The sequence below is a fragment of the Vicia villosa genome, linkage group LG6 (genome assembly GCF_029867415.1).
Source record: "Vicia villosa cultivar HV-30 ecotype Madison, WI linkage group LG6, Vvil1.0, whole genome shotgun sequence".
NCBI lineage: Eukaryota > Viridiplantae > Streptophyta > Magnoliopsida > Fabales > Fabaceae > Vicia > Vicia villosa.
Genome location: NC_081185.1, coordinates 99,776,291 through 99,795,466, shown reverse-complemented (window position 1 = coordinate 99,795,466; position 19,176 = coordinate 99,776,291).

Here is a 19,176-nt window from a genome sequence, read left to right as displayed (position 1 = left end):
CTGGTTCATTGTTAACCAAACTACTCCAGTCCACCCCTGACAAGGTGATTTACCTCAACTACGTATTTAATCCATTAATCCAACTGATTACATTGGTTTTCCACTTAGATAACCTCTAAGTCTTCTAGAATCTACATATCACAACTTGACCACTCTAGGAATCCTTTTACAATCACTACACCAAATTTGTCTTTTAGAAGCGCATCAACGAAAGCGCTTTTATGAAAAGCGCTGCTATAGGTTGCGCTAAAAACAAAACTAAAAAACAAGGGAAAAAATGCGATGGTAAAGGGGGAGGGTACGAGAGCGCTTTTTGAAAGCGCTGCTAAAGGCGGGTTACAAGAGCGCTTTGTTAAAAGCGCTGGTAAAGGGGGGGTACGAGAGCGCTTTTTGAAAGCGCTGGTAAATGGGGGGGGTACGAGAGCGCTTTGTTAAAAGCGGTGGTAAAGGGGGGGGGGGGGGTATGAGAGCGTTTTTCTACAAAGTGTTGTCTAAGGCCTTTTAATTAAAATAAAAAATAGAAACGAACCAGATTCAATATTCTATTTTTACGAAACCACAGAGCTTCTTCTCCAAATGATCAAACGCACTCAGAGTCGCCCTTCGCAAAACCTTTCTCCGTCTCCGTTCGCTGCTCCGGTGGCCCTCCTTCGTCGTCGTAGCTCTCTAGGGTTATAACAAATTACCAGTAAATTGAAAGCTGCAAAAGTGAGAAGAAGAAAAATCACATATATGTTTATGAACTTGATTTCTCCTTCTTCTGAGATTCTTTTGTTGAGTATTCGTATTTGCTTCGTGTGAATCCGACGTGTGTGCTTGTTGAAGCAGTTTCTGTGCGTGAGTGATGGTGAGGATGAGTGTGAGTTATGAGTGTATGCGTTGGTAGCTTTAATTGCTCGATTGATGCTTACCGGTAACGTTTCGGTAGTTTTTTTGAATTTGCTTAGGTTTTTGGAGGGTTCATGCTGAAATTTTAGTGTTCATGCTCAAATATGCTGAGAGAGGATTCTAATTGAATTTTGAGAAGTTAATCATTTTCAATTAAGCTGAAACATTATAGTTATTTTTACTAGGGTCGATTGAGTGGTGAAGTTGAGATATCATGCCGAAATATGACAATCGGATCGGATTTTAATAAATCGAGAGCATTCTGAATGGATTTTCTGGAATATATCATTTTTACTTGAATTATAATTGTTTTTCCAGTGTTGATAGAGTGGTGAAGTTAATTTACTTTGATATTCTATCATGTTGAGTTATATTTTAATGAACTGAGAAAAACTATAGGATTTTTGCAAGTGTCAACAACATAGTGGGATGAAGTCAAAAAGAGTTTATCATACCATGCCGGATTAATATGATTAATTAAATAGTAGTTATTTATGTTGTTTTTGTGAACTTTAATTGTATTTGTGTTGTTTTCTTTATTGTAGGAGCCCTGCTTGTTGTCGCATATACGTATTTACAACAAGCGTTGCTATAGGGGATGCTACGAGAGCGCTTTTCTGGAAAAAAACGCTGCTAAAGGAGATGCTACGAGAGCGCTTTTGGCGTACCAAAAAGCGTTGTCTTTACCTATGGAAGCGCTGGCTATGGCAGCACGTTTAAGCGCTCTAAAAGACCAAAATAAGCGCAGTAATAGGACTTGTACGGCGTGGTGAATCAATGTAAAATAAAGTTTACAAGAATTTGAATGCTTCTAATAAAGTTGTAATCACAATTGTTGGACGCTTGAGAGGAAATCACCGTTGGGATGCATTTAATGCTTTGCGTGAATAGTACAACACTACATTTAATGTTTCACACTTTTGTCAGCTACCTCGAGCCTTGCTTTTGCTGCTTTTACTGACTTTGCCTTTTGTAGCTTCTAACGTTCCTTTTGTCAGTCAGAGATTTGACGTTACAACCTTTCATCTTGTACTTTCTTCTGGACTCAGATTTGTAGATAACAACGTTTGAATATTAGAGCCATCAACTTTGGTGCAGAGTATCTTCTGTCTTATGACTTTGAGGTGCTTTGAGCGTGATACCATCAAAACTTCAGAGCTTGTACTTCTGACTTCCATTCTTCTAATACTTTCCAGTTCATGTTCTGATTCTGCATGACCAACTTCTGATGTCTTGCCAGAGCATGTTCTGATGAAGCCATCCAGAACTTTCTGAGTCAGTGCTTCTGAGTGCTAATTTGTGCATACTCTTTAAATATTTCCTGAAATGAAAAATGTAAAGTATTAGAGTACCATATTATCTTATACAAAATTCATACATAATGTTATCATCAAAACTAAGAATATTGATCAGAACATTTCTTTTTCTAACAACATCCACTCATCTAAAAGTCAAATTTTAGCATTTTAACATTAATAATCAAATTTCATCCAAAAATGACAGATTTTTACTGCATTCAACTATTCCAAACTAGTCCAAATCTTTCCTAACCCCACACACAAGATGTAATTCAAAATAAAAGCATATTATTAGAAGAAATCGTGCATGGAAACATAAAATCAAGCATATTATAAGAAGAAATCACACATGAAAACACAAACAAATACAAGATCTAAGTTCCCAATCCCACATGTAAGTCTTAGATTAGATTTATCCCAAGATTAAAGCCTAAGAACCCCACTTTAAGCTTGTTTCAATAGAAAATTTAGGTGTTGATGATGATGGAAGATACTTTCCCATTTTACTTGGTTTCTTATTCAATGGTCAATATTTCTTTACATGCAAATCTTCTTTTTAAGGTTTAGCAAGATCTTATTATTCTCTTTGTCTCCCTTCTTACTCGACTTCTTTCTCTATTAGAATCTCTCTCCCTCTCTCTCTATTTTGGTTTTGCAAAGGAACAAGGGAGAAGTAAAATGGTGACCTTCTTCATGAAATAAGCTTATGCAATTCCTATTGGAATTCTCCTAATTTCTCTAGCATCTTGATTCATTTTACAATTATTCTCATTTGCTCCAATCAGAACTAAACCACAATTACTTTGTCATAATTCTCCTATTAGTTAGATGTACTCGTCAAAAAGCGCATGTGTGTGCTTTCCCACTACAAGGGCAAGGAGACTCTAAGGCCTTATTGGGTGTATAACACGTTTTGGTGGTGAGAGTTTGCTCATGACAGCGATAAGACTAATACGGTGGTATTTTGAGGGTGATTTAAGGGACCAGCTCACACGAGATGAGAGGCCCTGTTGATGGCCGATGATACTTGGTCGCAGACGGGCAGTTAGGTTAAACGTGTGTTAAGACTTTAATGAGTGTGGTGCTCTTTAAGTTGTAGATAATGTATATAACTTAGACTCCGCCCTCTTTCCCATGGGAAACAGGTTATTTACAAAAGCCCATGGTGTAACACCCTAAAATCCCCACACTTAATAATATAAAATAAAAGATATATAAAACACATATATTCACAATTAGGATGTTACTCGGCATCAAACACATCTGCTAGCAACACATATAATTTAAATTGAAACATTCAACACCTTTCATCGCATGCTCAACTTTACTTAGGATATCATCGGAGCAGAAATATCAATTAAACATGCTACTCAAATCATTCAAGTCTCATAAAGTACTCTTCATAAAATAAAATAATGCAATAAAAGTCTTCATAATTCAACATAAACATGAAAAAATTCAGAGGATAACATCTAACTCTCTGATCCTCACCATAGGATTAAGGCTCACCAAAAATAACTAAAGTCCAGACAACATGAATGCATGACTCTCAATAATAACATGCAAGAACACATACACATTGGCCCCTCTTTTGACTGTGTTTCCCACCAATTATTTAACACCTTATTTCTACCCATTGAATATTAATAAAATCAGAGTGCGAAAAATTGATTCATATAATGGATGTCACATTTACTTCACATAAGCAACATACATTAGTCATAATTATGCAGATACATAACAATTAGAATCTGGATGAACTTATAGCCACATATTTCAATTCAATTAATCAACTAAACAGCGAAATAATAATTTCTCAACGGCAACAACATCACATCCTTTATTCACTGAAAACACTTCGCAACTATTAATATTATTCAACTTCAATTCGCTTAACATATTTATTAGACTAAAAAACTTGAAAATCAACATGATAATTCATAATTCAACTTAAGGTAATAACAACATTTAAACACAACAACAATCGTCCATCCCTCAAGTGCTACGTATCAGAGAAAGACACTCTTGACTTATTATAGAGCAACATGAAGACTTCATAAATTAACTTCAAAATTCCACAATTATACTTGAGTACCTGCCCATTTCCCATGGTAGGGGAAACATCAACAGAAGCGGTGAGATATCTAACAATATAATACGATGCATGATAAATAATATAATAGAAATCATATCGTATAATTTACCACTTCACAACTTTCAAATAAAAATCATAACAACAAATGTAATAACAAATAGCAGTGACAATTATAACAATAGCTATAATAGCAATTAGCAACAACAGTTATAATAATAGTTATAATAACCATTACACATCTTTCCAACAATACCTGTCACAACAAATCGTTAGCATAATTTCACACTAAATCATCAACAACGTATTACAACAAAATCATCAATTTAATACAACACTTATCCATCATCAACAACAATTAATCAACTCGAAATGCGACTCATAACAATGCATATGCATGTGGTACCATTTGGAGTAAAACTCCCAACTTAAACATTTACCATTGAGGGGATTGTCACTTTTTCCATTTTTAGGCCAACTTAAACATTTTCCATTTTCAGGCCGTCATGTTTTCCATAATTTTCAGGCCGTCGTATTTGCCATAACTTTCAGACTGTTGTGTTTGCCATCATTTTCAGGAATGCATTATGCGATAGATGCGACTCAATGAATGCAACAAACACATACAACACAACAAAAATCTCATCACGAGGCATTCGCCTATATCACTGTTATTACCAATTATTAGAGGTAATCATCATCACAAAATCCATAACCCTATATCATCACTACAACACTGGCCATAGGCCTATAACATCATCATCATCGTATCAACAACATAATCATAATGATAATATAATCACATCATCAATATCACAATATCAACAACGTATTATTACAACAACATAACAACTATACCAACATCAACATAGAACAATTTTCAACAATAGATTCATTGACAGTAGAACAATTTCAGCAATATAAGAAACAGCCACCACAAACAACCACACACCGCAACAATTTTACAAAACCAAAAACAGAGGTGATTATACAAACCTAATCTCACATATAATTCATCATAAATTCCATTATAGAGTCATAACCCCACCCTTACCTTGGATTATAGATTACTCTATAATTCTATCGATTGAAGCCTTCTAGCCTTAGCTTCTAACCCTTGCCTCTTTTAATCAGAATCAAAAACTGAAAAATTTTCTCAAATATGCAGCTACAGTGCAATGATGATATCTCGCAACTCAGACCTTATTTTGAAGATCCCAACAGTCAAAAGTTAGATATAGGTGTTGCGAACCTACCCTCAGAATTCGTCCATGATCCAATGATTAACGAATAAGGGATCTTCGATTTAGTGAGACTGCTGCAAGAAAAACGGGAATGAGTTTCTCTCCTATTTTCTCTCTTCTATGCAACTTCCCATGACCAATTCCCCAAGACTTTTTCCTTCTAATTAACATAATCCCTATCTTAACCTGATTTCATTAAACCTATTGGGCCTAACATTCTCACCCCACCTTTTACTACCACCATCACTTAATTAAGTCCATATAATAAATATAGTATTTCTTCAATAATATTTCTACAACTTAATCAATTAATTAATCGACTAATTAATCATAACAACCCATGTCAACAATTATCAACACTCCATAAATTCAACAATTAAATTCAAAATAATTTGAAAATATTTAATTAAATACCAGGTGTTACAACTCTCCGCCACTTAGAATATTTTAGTCCTCAAAAATCCACTCCCTACTACCACTTTTACCGCGAATTTTGCATCCAATTCTCTGATTCCCCAAGTCGCGTTTGGTAACAGATCGATCACTACTTCCTCGACCTAACAACGACTCATCATGATCTAAATCCAATACCTACACAACATAATTGTTTCTAACTTAGCAACCACTTCAACAATATCGTGACATATCAACTTTTAAAGCAGTAACAACCATAACACACTCATACTTGAATATACAACATCATACTATCATCTTAACAACATTGTCAACACCAAAATACACACGCAATTTCATTCCCATATGTCAATTACCAACGAAATACTAACAACTCTATTTACATCATCGTGTCACTCATGTAATGACATCAACATAAACAACATACCCAACTTTGTCATATTATGGAGTGTTATTCCTCATTTACAGTACCCAACAACAACATCACGACAACAGGAACAAAATTACTATCATGTCAATCTAATAGTATAACTCAACTAATAACCACACAACTCACTATTAACCACCAACCATAATAATATCCTTATAAAATCAACAAACATATATTAGTAAACATAGTGTCCTGGAACAACATTCCTATATCAACAATCTACCAAATCAAATGTGTAGATAAAGACATATCATTTCCATAGGCTCTTGAGATTATTAATCCTTCACTTTTAAAGAATCGTACGTGCATAACAACTACCCCACATCACGCATCAGCTGCCCAACTCTGATTATCTAACTTAAGTCATTGTTCAATACGTTTTACTCTTTCATATCCACTTCTTCATAAGTTTACACAACACAGTGAGCGATTATCCTCACGGTGTAATATCCATTACTTACCTACTATTAAAATAACAAGACAAGCTCATCCTATCTATATGATTTTGTCTACTACCTGTTGCACCCCAAAATTTGTTCACCCAATTTTCAACCACTTATAGGCTTCTCATTCATTAGCATGTGCATTCATACATAAGTATGGGATCAAGATATTATGGTATCCCTGAGCTTCCTCAAGATAGAGAGGGGATTCAACAGCTATGGCAAGAGAAGTTTTGTCTCGATGGATCAATTGTTGAAGCATCACCTTGAATTAGGGTTTTTGACTGATTGAGGCATTGAAGGTTTGTATGAGCCAATTCATTGAGACTTTGCTCTCTCTTTATCATTTGAGATATCTTTGTTCAAGGATTTTGTCAAGATAACCAGGGAATTAGGGTTTGTGGTTGTTGAGAATTTCTTCTTCGTTAGGCTATCAAGGCAATATCATCGTTACTAGTTGATTTATCGTCACTTGTTGTCCGCAATGCAAGTTAGCTTGGATTTGGTTTTGTTCATTTGAAGTTGATTCAGAATCATCGTTGGGTTGGTATTTCTTCAAGTTCAAATAGAGGAAATTGATTGTTTTATTTTTTGGGTCCAATTTTGTGATTCAAGTGATTAATGGAAAGGAGAAATTCAAAGTTGATTTGAAAAGAGAATTATATTCATACAAAGTTTAAGTTGTTACACCATTCTTGTCAAAAGTCATTACACAGGCCTAAGTTCTACTTTTGTCTACAAAATTCTTCTTTCAAAGCTGCCCTTCAATTATCTCCAAACCACTTGTTGACTTGTCATCGTGATCATTCTCATTGCACATGAAACAAAGAGAAAGAAATGGTTAGAACATTACAATCAAAAGATGAACATGAACATGAACAAGATTTTTCAAAGAATTTTCACGATTCATCATTAGAGTTTTGTGCAAGGAATCAGAAATTAGGGAATTGGTTCAATATGTTTGCAAACAACAATCAAGGCCTCATACATTTTAAGGATCATACGCCCAAATCCCAAATGTCTCTACTACAAATCACAAAATCAGTTTGGTTCACAATAGAGACAAGATAAAGGACAAGTTACTGCACAATTCATTCACAATGATAAGGGACGAGTTACTGCATAAGGAATTCGGTAAAAATTTCATCAAAAAAGATTCACAATTTCACACAAAATCAGAAAATGAAGCTCGGTTAAGCCCAAATACAAATTTCAGAAGGCCTGCTAACATCAGCAAACCCTAATTCAGTCAGTATAAAAACATTCAATGCACAGATATCAAGGAGACCACTGTTCATTTTGTAAACCCAGCCGCAGAGCAACAATATCAAAAACCCTAAACCTTGTTCATCATCTTCTCAATCAAACACAGAGAAAACCCATCGTTCATAAAACAAACCTGAAGGCTACCATCCATCAAACCCAGAATAAGACACAAACCTTTCAAACAAAACCATTCACAATCATTAGAAACCGCAACCAGAGGAACCCAACACATTCATCAAATCCCTAACAAACTATCATCATCTTCCTAAACACTAACCCTTCAGATTTGAGTGAGAAGAAGAGAGATTAAAGAAAAAGTTGGAAGGACCTCACCGAGTTCTGAGATCGCGAACTTCCATTTTCGTTGCGCTTCAGAACCAACATCAATATAATCACCGTTCAAATCGCGAACAACCCAGCACCAACGATCATCGAACCCAGCAAATCGGTGTCACGCCATCATCATCAACAGACCGTTCATCATTATCGCATCGTAACAGCGTTGGACTCTCAACAACAAGCGCACAACTCAGAGCCGCCGCGGTTGAAACAGAGACGAAGAGATATTGGAAGGACCTCGCCGTTGAAAAGAAATATCGGAGACGGAGGAACCAAAACAGAACTGAAATAGAGAGAAGAACGGAGGGGACACCATTCGTGCTCAACAAAGAGGAGAAAGTCTGAAGGGGAACGTGAAATGTCACGAGCCACAATCCTAGCCCCCTTTTATGTTTTTTTGTCTTTGCTTATTTTTAATTAATGTTATGTTTATATGTTAATTAACTGTTGATGATCTATTGGTTTAATTTTATGTGGATCAATTACAGAATCTGGGCCTTCTTGTAGAAATCTGGCGTCACACCCCCAGCCCAGTGACACACCTCCTCTGTTTCTTTTGTTATTGAATAACGTTGTTGGGCCAGCCAAATGGGCCTGCGAATTGCTATTCCTGCACCACTGTTTTCAGCACACACCCCCTGATCTCATATTTAATTTTTGTTTAAAATTAGACTTTTTTCTATACTTTTGTTGATAAAAATATATGATATTTAGAATTGACTTTAGAATTTCTCTTTTATAATTTGATTGAGTTTTTAATTCTTTTATGATCAATATTGTTGCTAACCTCTTTCAATTTCTTTTGATCACTTCATCTTCACTAGTTCATTTGCGACTATTGGATCGATTTGAGGACTATCTCTTGAAGACTCGATGTGCACTCCTTAGCTTGGACTTCTTATTGCGCATGAACTTGGATTTCTCATTCCTCTCGACTTGGATTGCTTATCGCTCATGCGATTTTCAGAGGCATAGTGGATTTATTTTCCACTTTGAAGGTACGCTTCCTTGAACCTTAATTTGCATCATGTTAGAATTGCAATGTTTAGAAGCATATAATTGGCCGAACAATAGGTTCGATGTATATGAGTTGTTGCATTTTGTTTGAATCTTTAATGTTTGTTTTCTAAGTCCTATTGTTATAGGCATTGTTTGACTTTGAAGTCCTACTTTAAGTAGGAAATTTGTGATTGTTTTAAAGCCCTATGTTTATAGGCAATGTTTAATGTTAAGCCCTATGTGAGATATTGGATCGAACTCTAGTATTGTCGAAGGGTAGCTTCTTGGTTCGACAGTTCGACAGAGTTAAGCATGAAGTCGAAGGATTGTTCACATGCTGGTGTCGAAGTGTGCATGCTGTAGTCGAAGATGGGTCTAGCATGCAGATGTCGAAGATGCTAGGGTTGTTAGCATGTTAAATTAGGTTTTAGTGTTTAAACTCTAATTTGTTAAGTTAGCTTGTTTATTAAGTTGGCTTGTGTAATGGGCCTTGCTGAAAAAGCCCATTAGTTAGTATGTTAGGTTTTATTATAAATAGCATACTAGTCTCTCATCATTGCTAAGCTGCAAATCCTAATTTAGGGTGAGAGAGGTTATTTGTTATTCTTGTAAACTTGTAATCTTGTTTTAAGAGAAAGTGAAAGAATAGCAGTTATAACCAATTCTTGTGTTCTTCTTATTCTCTTCCCTAATTCTTCCTTGTTTTATACTTTGTTCTTGGCATTGAATTCACAACAAATTGGTGCGGTGAGCGTGGAGAAGATGCCTTCAACAAAGTATGAGATTGAAAAGTTCACCGGAGTGAATGATTTCGGTCTGTGGCGCTTGAAGATGAAAGCCCTACTGGTTCAGCAGGGTTGTTTGGAAGCGTTGAAGGGAGAGGCAGCCATGAATGCAGAATTAACGGCAGCGGAGAAGACGACTATGATTGAGAAGGCACACAGCGCAATTTTGTTGAGCCTTGGTGATAAGGTTCTCCGGCAGGTATCAAAGGAGACGACGACATCAGGGTTATGGGTGAAACTTGAAAGTTTGTATATGACCAAATCGCTGGTAAATCGACTCTACCTGAAGCAAGCTTTGTATTCATTCAAGATGATTGAAGACAAAGTATTGGCTGAGCAGTTGGATATGTTCAACAAGCTGATTCTTGATCTTGAAAATATTGATGTGAAGATCGATGATGAAGATCAAGCGCTGTTACTATTGTGTTCTTTGCCTCGATCACATGCTCACTTCAAGGAAACTCTCTTGTATGGAAGGGAGTCCCTGACGTTTGAAGAAGTTCAATCAGCCTTGTACTCTAAGGACTTGAATGAACGAAAGGAGCATAAACCTTCGACTGTTGGCGAAGGTTTGGCCGTTAAAGGAAAACTCTTACGAAAGAATGGTAAGTTTGACAAGAAGGGCAAAAGTCAGTCGAAGTCTTACAGTGGCGAAGCATCTGGCATTCGATGCTATCATTGTAAGACGGGGGGTCACACAAGAAAGGTGTGCCCTGAACGCCTGAAAGATCATGGAGGTAAGGATAATGGCAATGCAGCCATTGTTCAAGATGATTTTGAATCATCTGATGTTCTTGTAGTTTCAAGCAGTGACTCGAGAAGAGAGTGGATTATGGATTCAGGGTGCACTTGGCACATGACTCCAAACAAAGACTTGTTCGAGGAATTATGTGATCAAGATGGTGGATCAGTATTGCTGGGAAACAACAAGGCTTGCAAGATTGCAGGTATTGGATCTGTTAGATTCAAGCTCCATGATGAGTCAATAAGGTTGTTGACTGAAGTCAGGTATGTTCCTGATTTGAAGAGAAATCTGCTTTCTCTTGGTGAATTCGACAAGAAAGGATATGTTTTCCAAGGAGAGAAAAGTATCCTAAGAGTCATGAAGGGTTCGAAGGAAGTCTTGAGAGGCGTGAAGAAACAAGGCTTGTATACCCTTGAGGCTGAAGTTGTAAGTGGTTCGACAAATGTTGCATCCACGAAACCGTTGTCGAAGACAGAAATCTGGCACATGAGATTGGGCCATGTCAGTGAAAGGGGTCTGGTCGAATTAGGGAAACAAAATCTGCTTGGTGGAGACAAAGTCGAAAAGCTGAAGTTTTGTGAACCCTGTGTATTTGGAAAATCTTGCAGAGTGAAGTTCAACAAAGGCAAACAAAGAACACATGGATCCCTTGATTACATCCATGCTGATCTTTGGGGGCCTGCAAGGTGTCCATCACATTCAGGAGCAAGGTATTTTCTATCCATAGTAGATGATTATTCCAGAAAATTATGGGTATTCATCCAGAAGACTAAGGATGAAACTTTTGAGAATTTCAAAAGTTGGAAGACTCTGGTTGAAAATCAGACTGGCAGAAAGGTCAAGAGGTTGAGAACCGACAATGGCCTTGAGTTTTGCAATGAGGCATTCGACAGTTTTTGTGCTGCCTCTGGTATTGCAAGGCATAGAACTACTGCAGGTACTCCACAGCAAAATGGTTTGGCTGAAAGGTTTAATCGAACTATTTTGGAGAGAGTCAGATGCATGTTGACTAGTGCGGGGTTAACAAAGGTGTTCTGGGCTGAGGCTATTTCGACAGCAACATATCTGATAAACAGATGTCCTTCGACAGCGTTAGATATGAAGACACCTGAAGAAGTTTGGTCGGGACATCCACCAGATCTCGACAAACTGAGAGTATTTGGCTGCGTAGCCTATGCTCACATTAGGCAAGACAAGGTCGAACCTAGAGCTCTGAAATGCATGTTCATGGGATACCCTGAAGGAGTCAAAGCTTATAGGCTATGGTGCCTAGAGCCAGGTCACAGGAGGTGTATCACCAGTCGAGATGTAGTTTTCAATGAAGCTGAAATGGCTTTTAAGAAAACTGATGATGTTGGTCGAAGTACAGAAACATCTGACGAAGAGCTGGAACAGGTAGAGATTCCTGTTGAGGTGGAGCATGTTGATGCTGAATTGCATATCCCAGATGAAGTCGAAGAAGAAGCAGAAGATGCTGAAGTTGAGGAAACTGACGATGACTACCTATTGTCGAGAGATAGGTCGAGAAGAGTCATCAAGCCACCTCAAAGACTTGGATATGCAGATCTTATAGCTTATGCCTTAATCTCTGCAAGTGAGGTTCTAGACGAAGAACCTAGAGATTATAAGGGAGTTATGAGGAGTCAAAATAAGACTGAATGGCTGAAGGCCATGGATGATGAGATGAAATCTCTTCATGATAATCACACTTGGGAACTGATCAAGAAACCTGCTGGGGCAAGGTTAGTCAGCTGTAAATGGATTTTCAAAGTTAAGGAAGGAATCGAAGGAGTGACGTCGAAAAGATACAAGGCAAGGATGGTCGCAAGGGGTTTCACTCAGAAAGAAGGTGTCGACTTCAATGATGTGTTCTCTCCTGTTGTGAAGCATAGGTCCATTCGAATGTTGCTTGCCATGGTGGCACAGTTCGACCTTGAACTGGAACAAATGGATGTGAAGACTGCGTTCTTGTATGGTGATTTAGATGAAACGATCCTGATGAGGCAACCTGAAGGGTATGTCGAAAAGGGAAAGGAAGATTATGTGTGCAAGCTAAAAAGATCTTTATATGGGCTGAAACAATCTCCTCGACAGTGGAATAGGAGATTCGACAAGTTCATGACACACATAAGTTTCATTAGAAGTCAGTTCGACCACTGTGTTTACTTCAGATTTCGACCTGGTAATTCATTTGTTATTTTGTTGCTTTATGTTGATGATATTCTCATAGCAAGCAACAGTGTCGAAGATGTGATGAGGGTGAAGGCTGAACTCAATAAGGAGTTCGATATGAAGGATCTGGGAGCTGCTTCCAGGATTCTTGGAATTGACATTCGAAGAGATAGAAAGAAGTCGAAGTTATGCTTATCTCAAAAGGCATATCTACGGAAGATTCTTGAAAAGTTTGGTATGTCGAATTCGAAGCCAGTTGTGACTCCAACAAACCCTCAATTCAAGCTGAGTATTGATCAGTGTCCCAGTACTGATGTCGAAAGAGCCTATATGAATAGCATCCCATATGCTAATATAGTTGGTTCTTTGATGTATGTTATGGTCTGTACTAGACCCGACATAGCTTACGCAGTCAGTCTTGTAAGCAGGTACATGGCGAATCCTGGAAAGGCTCACTGGCAAGCATTGAAGTGGATTTTAAGGTACATAAATGGGTCTCTGAATAGAGTCCTAATTTATGGTGGAGCCTTGGGTGAAGATAGTAAAGCAGTAATAGAAGGATATGTCGACTCTGATTATGCAGGTTGTATGGATTCCAGAAAATCTATTTCTGGATATGTTTTCACTATGTTTGGCACTGCAATTAGTTGGAAAGCAACACTTCAGAAGGTTGTTGCTCTATCAACCACTGAAGCGGAGTATATTGCCTTAACTGAAGCTGTGAAAGAAGCATTGTGGCTTGAAGGTTTTGCGAAGGAGCTGAAACTTCAAGGTCGAGGTATCACTGTTAAATGTGATAGTCAAAGTGCAATACACCTGTCAAAGAATTCAGCCTATCATGAGCGAACTAAGCACATTGATGTGAGGCTGCATTTCGTCAGAGGAGTAATCGAGCGTGGAGAAGTCCAAGTGCTGAAGGTTTCGACTGAAGACAATGCTGCTGATATGATCACCAAGACATTGCCGAGTTGCAAGTTTTTCCACTGTATGCAGTTGATAAAGCTGCATGAAGAAAGCTAGTCTGTTCCTTGACGTTGTAGAGTTAGGTCCAAGGTGGAGATTTGTGAGATATTGGATCGAACTCTAGTATTGTCGAAGGGTAGCTTCTTGGTTCGACAGTTCGACAGAGTTAAGCATGAAGTCGAAGGATTGTTCACATGCTGGTGTCGAAGTGTGCATGCTGTAGTCGAAGATGGGTCTAGCATGCAGATGTCGAAGATGCTAGGGTTGTTAGCATGTTAAATTAGGTTTTAGTGTTTAAACCCTAATTTGTTAAGTTAGCTTGTTTATTAAGTTGGCTTGTGTAATGGGCCTTGCTGAAAAAGCCCATTAGTTAGTATGTTAGGTTTTATTATAAATAGCATACTAGTCTCTCATCATTGCTAAGCTGCAAATCCTAATTTAGGGTGAGAGAGGTTATTTGTTATTCTTGTAAACTTGTAATCTTGTTTTAAGAGAAAGTGAAAGAATAGCAGTTATAACCAATTCTTGTGTTCTTATTCTCTTCCCTAATTCTTCCTTGTTTTATACTTTGTTCTTGGCATTGAATTCACAACACCCTATGGTTATAGGCAATGTTTATTGTTAAGTCCTATGGTTATAGGCAATGTTTTGTGATGTTTGATTGTTTAATCTTCATCTTCTTCTTCAATTCTTAATTGCATGATATTTACTTGGTTAAGTAAGTTTTCTTTAATTGTGAGTAAGTCTTTACTTCTCATATTTTTGTGTGGATTTAAAATGAAGGATGATATGTTTAAGGATAGTCCTTTGTTGACTTGAGAATCATTTGACTTCACTTGTTCCTTTGAACTTGTTTATATTTGTGGTGAAACTCTTAGGAGTTGGTGATCCAATTTCTTATGTTTGAATCTTAATCTCATTTCTCTTTTCATCTCACTTTCTTCTTTCACCTTGAGTACATGATCTCATTTGTTGGGTGATACTATGATTGGTGTTTCGCCTTTCGCATATGTTGTGGTTTTGATAACCATCTTTCCTTCTACTTTGTGCTTGCTTAGGTGGTCACCTAATTTCACATGTTTATGTTGCTTGCTTGGTTAAGTAAGTATTGTTTTAAGCCTTTGTTGGAAGTGTTTACTTCTCTTGGAGCTTGTTTGTATATTTTGACTAGCTAGTCTTGTGTCATAAGGACTAATTCCTCTCTTTAGAGGTGTCCCATGATTGATACATATGGGATGACTTTGCTACTGCCCCATTTGTTTTATTTTGATCCTTAGAGGTTACACTTTTCTTTGTTAAGCTTTTGATACATGATTCCTTAATGGTATGATATCAAAACTTGTGCTTTAAGCTTTTATGCTTTCTTTTACCTTGTGTATGGTCCATGACTATTCACTTGATTGAGTTTGTTGATATTGAGATAACTTATTCTATAAGTTACATTCTCCTATCAAGTCTTTACCTAAATTGGTTCTTAAACCATTTCCTTCTCTACTTGTTTAAGTAATGAGTTTGTTCTCTTTTAAGATGTTTATTTTTTATAAGTGGTTGCTTCTTTATTATCTCTACTTGTTTAAGTAGTATTTCTTTTCTTTTGAGATGGCTATCTCTTGTTCTTGAAGTCTTTACTTCTTATTTGTGTTTGTTTGCTTTTTCTTTTGAGATGGTTATCTCATATTTTGGAAGTGGTCACTTCTTTGTTTGTATCTATTTTCTTTTGAGACGGTTATCTCATATTTTTGAAGTGGTTACTTCTTTGTTTGTATTTATTTTCTTTTGAGATGGTTATCTCATTTTCTTTTGAAAGTGGTCACTTTCTTGTATGTGGCTTGTGTGCCTTTTTCTTATTTTTTTGTGTGATATCTTGTCTCTTGACATTGCCTTTGTGTATCCTTGCATGTCTTCTTTATGATGTGTGATATCTTGTCTATTGACATTGCTTGTGTGTATCCTTACATGTCTTTTGATGATTTGTGTTGACTGTCTATTGACATTGCTTGTGTGTGTCCTTGCATGTCTTCTTGATGATTTGTGTTGATCGTTTCTTGACATTGCTTGTGTGTATCCTTGCACGTCTTCTTGATGATTTGTGTTGATTGTTTCTCGACATTGTTTGAGTGTATCTCTACATTGTCTCTTTTATTACTTGTGTATCTCATAGTGTATCTTGAATACACATTGTTTATCTTGAGTTTGCTTGTGTTTATCCTTGCTTGTCTCTTTTTTGCCATGCTCCCTTAGGACTTGACTTTTCAAAGTCATTAGACCTTAGGATTTCTAAGCATGATAACTTCTAGGACATTTTTAGTCTCCCTTTTAGTTTAGGTCATATTTTTCTTTTCAACCTTTAAAACACTTAAAAAATATCAAATAAGTGGAGAAGGGTGAGTATCCTTGCATTGGGATTTAACTCACCACTATCCACATTTCCCCCTAAAAAACACCAAGCAATAAAACACTTTAATCCACCTAATAAAGGTTAAAACTTAAAAAACATAGAGAAAGGTGGGCATCCTTGCATTGGGCTCTAGATCACCTCTTTCTACATCAAAAAACACAAACCAATTTTCTTTTTCTTTTAAGGATATGTTAAGTCCTTCCCATACTTTGGCGTGTGAGTCTCCAAAGGTCGAGCAACGTTGGGATGTGATCTTAACCTCTGTCCACCTAAAAAACACAAAAACATACAGAAACTTTTCAGCCGAACTACGGTTGCTCTGATTCCTTTAAGGGATACGTAGGCATTGGATCGCGGGGTCCGAACGAGCACACTTTGTAAATATTCCTTCTTTTCCCTATGTTTTGTTTTCTTTATTTTGTCATGCATTGCATTTAGCTTTAAGCTTTAGACTCTTAACACCCATAGATTACAACTAACAAGAGTGGATCCTGTCGAGTACGAAGGACGTGAGGGGTGCTAATCCCTTCCCCTTGCGTAACGACTCCCTTACCCTTTTCTCTAGGTCATAGACCTTTGTTTGTTTTTTTGTTTGTTTGTTTATAGGTTTTACTCGATGTTTTCCTTTCCCTTCTCTTGGGATAAATAAACACTCGATGGCGACTTCATTGTTTTCTAATGAGTTTTTCTAGTTGCTTCACTACCAACAAGAGATTAAGGGTGATCAAGTTCTCAATTTGTCAATAGATAGTCGACAACCTTATTTAAGCATAAACTGTCGTTACTATGTAATAGCGTCCTCTCCGAGTTTACACTGAACTCCTTCACAACGTCATAATCCAATAATTTCACTTTGAGTTTTACAACTCTCACAACATCCTTCTCCTTCGATCTCATCGATCAGATACTAACGTCTAAACATACTACCCAGTTTGCTTCATACTCACTTAGCATTACACAATTGTTAATTATTCTCCAACTCTAGAGTTATTAATATACTCGTACATCACCATTCGTCTTGTCCCAACCAAAGTCCTTATCTTCGTAAAAGACCGCAACATCATACCTAACTCGTAGTTTTTCTCTAATTCCCATAACATCTTCCATAAGGTAGAATATAACTTCATCTCGTTGTAGGCTCAAACGGTACATCAATCCTGTTTTGGGCCAGTCCAATTATTCCAATTGGGCAAATCCATTCTTTGGCCCATAGGCCTACAACATCATCATCGTATCAACAACATAATCATAACGATAATATAATCATAATCACATCACCAACATCACAATATCAACAACGTGTTATTACAACAACATAACAACTATACCAACATCAACATAGAATAATTTTCAACATTAGATTCATTGACAGTAGAACAATTTCAGCAATATCATAAACAACCACCACACACCACAAAAAATTTACACAACAAAAAACAGAGGTGATTATAAAAAACCAATCTCACATATAATTCATCATAAATTCCATTATAGAGTCAGAACCCCATCCTTATCTTGGATTGGAGATTACTTTATAATTCTACCAATCGAAGCCTTCTAGCCTTAACTTCTAACCCTTGCCTCTTTTAATCAAAATCAAAAGCTGAAAATTTTTCCCAAATATGCAACTACAATGTGATGATGATATCTCGCAACTCAGACCTTATTTTGAAGATCCCAACAGTCAAAAGTTAGATATAGGTGTTGCGAGCCTACCCTCATAATTCGTCTATGGTCTAACGGTTAACGAATAAGGGATCTTCGATTTAGTGATACTGCTGCAAGAAAAACGGGAATGAGTTTCTCTCCTATTTTATCTCTTATTTTCAATTTCCCATGACCAATTCCCCAGGACTTTTTCCCTTCTAATTAACATAATCCCTATCTTAACCTAATTTCATTAAACCTATTGGGCCTAACGTTCTCACTCCACCTTTTACTACAACCATCACTTAATTAAGTCCATATAATAAATCTAGTATTTCTTCAATACTATTTCTATAACTTAATCAATTAATTAATCGACTAGTTAATCATAACAACTCATGTAAACAATTCTCAATACTCAACAAATTCAACAATTAAATTCAAAATAATTTGAAAATATTTAATTAAATACTAGGTGTTACAAATGACATCACCACGAACAACATAACATGCATAAATTTGAACATACAACATCATTAATAACGTTATCATAACATCACCATCAACATCACATCATAACAACATCATCAACATTACATAATAACAACATCATTAACATCATATCATAACAATAATTCATATATACACCACACAACGTCACTCAATGCAACTCAAGCATATAATAATTCTCCTCAATCAATTATATCCTCATCCACACAATAACACAACCATTACTATTCAACATACTCAATATATCAATTCATGTTCACAACTCATAAACATACTCGTCTTTGTTGGAACGAAATCCATTCATACTCCTTAGGTTTTGATGATAACAAAGTAATTAAAGAACAATAAAGAATACTAACATTTTTTTAAGTGTGCAGGATCATAAAACTAGTAATTAACTAGGTTCTGACCCAGTTAATTGGCTTGTAAAGAAGAAACATATAATTCATATTCTAGTGGATCAGAATCTAATTCTCAAATATAACCTTAGTGCCATATTGAGTTAACCACTAATAAGTTGGAAACATAGTACAACGTCTTTTG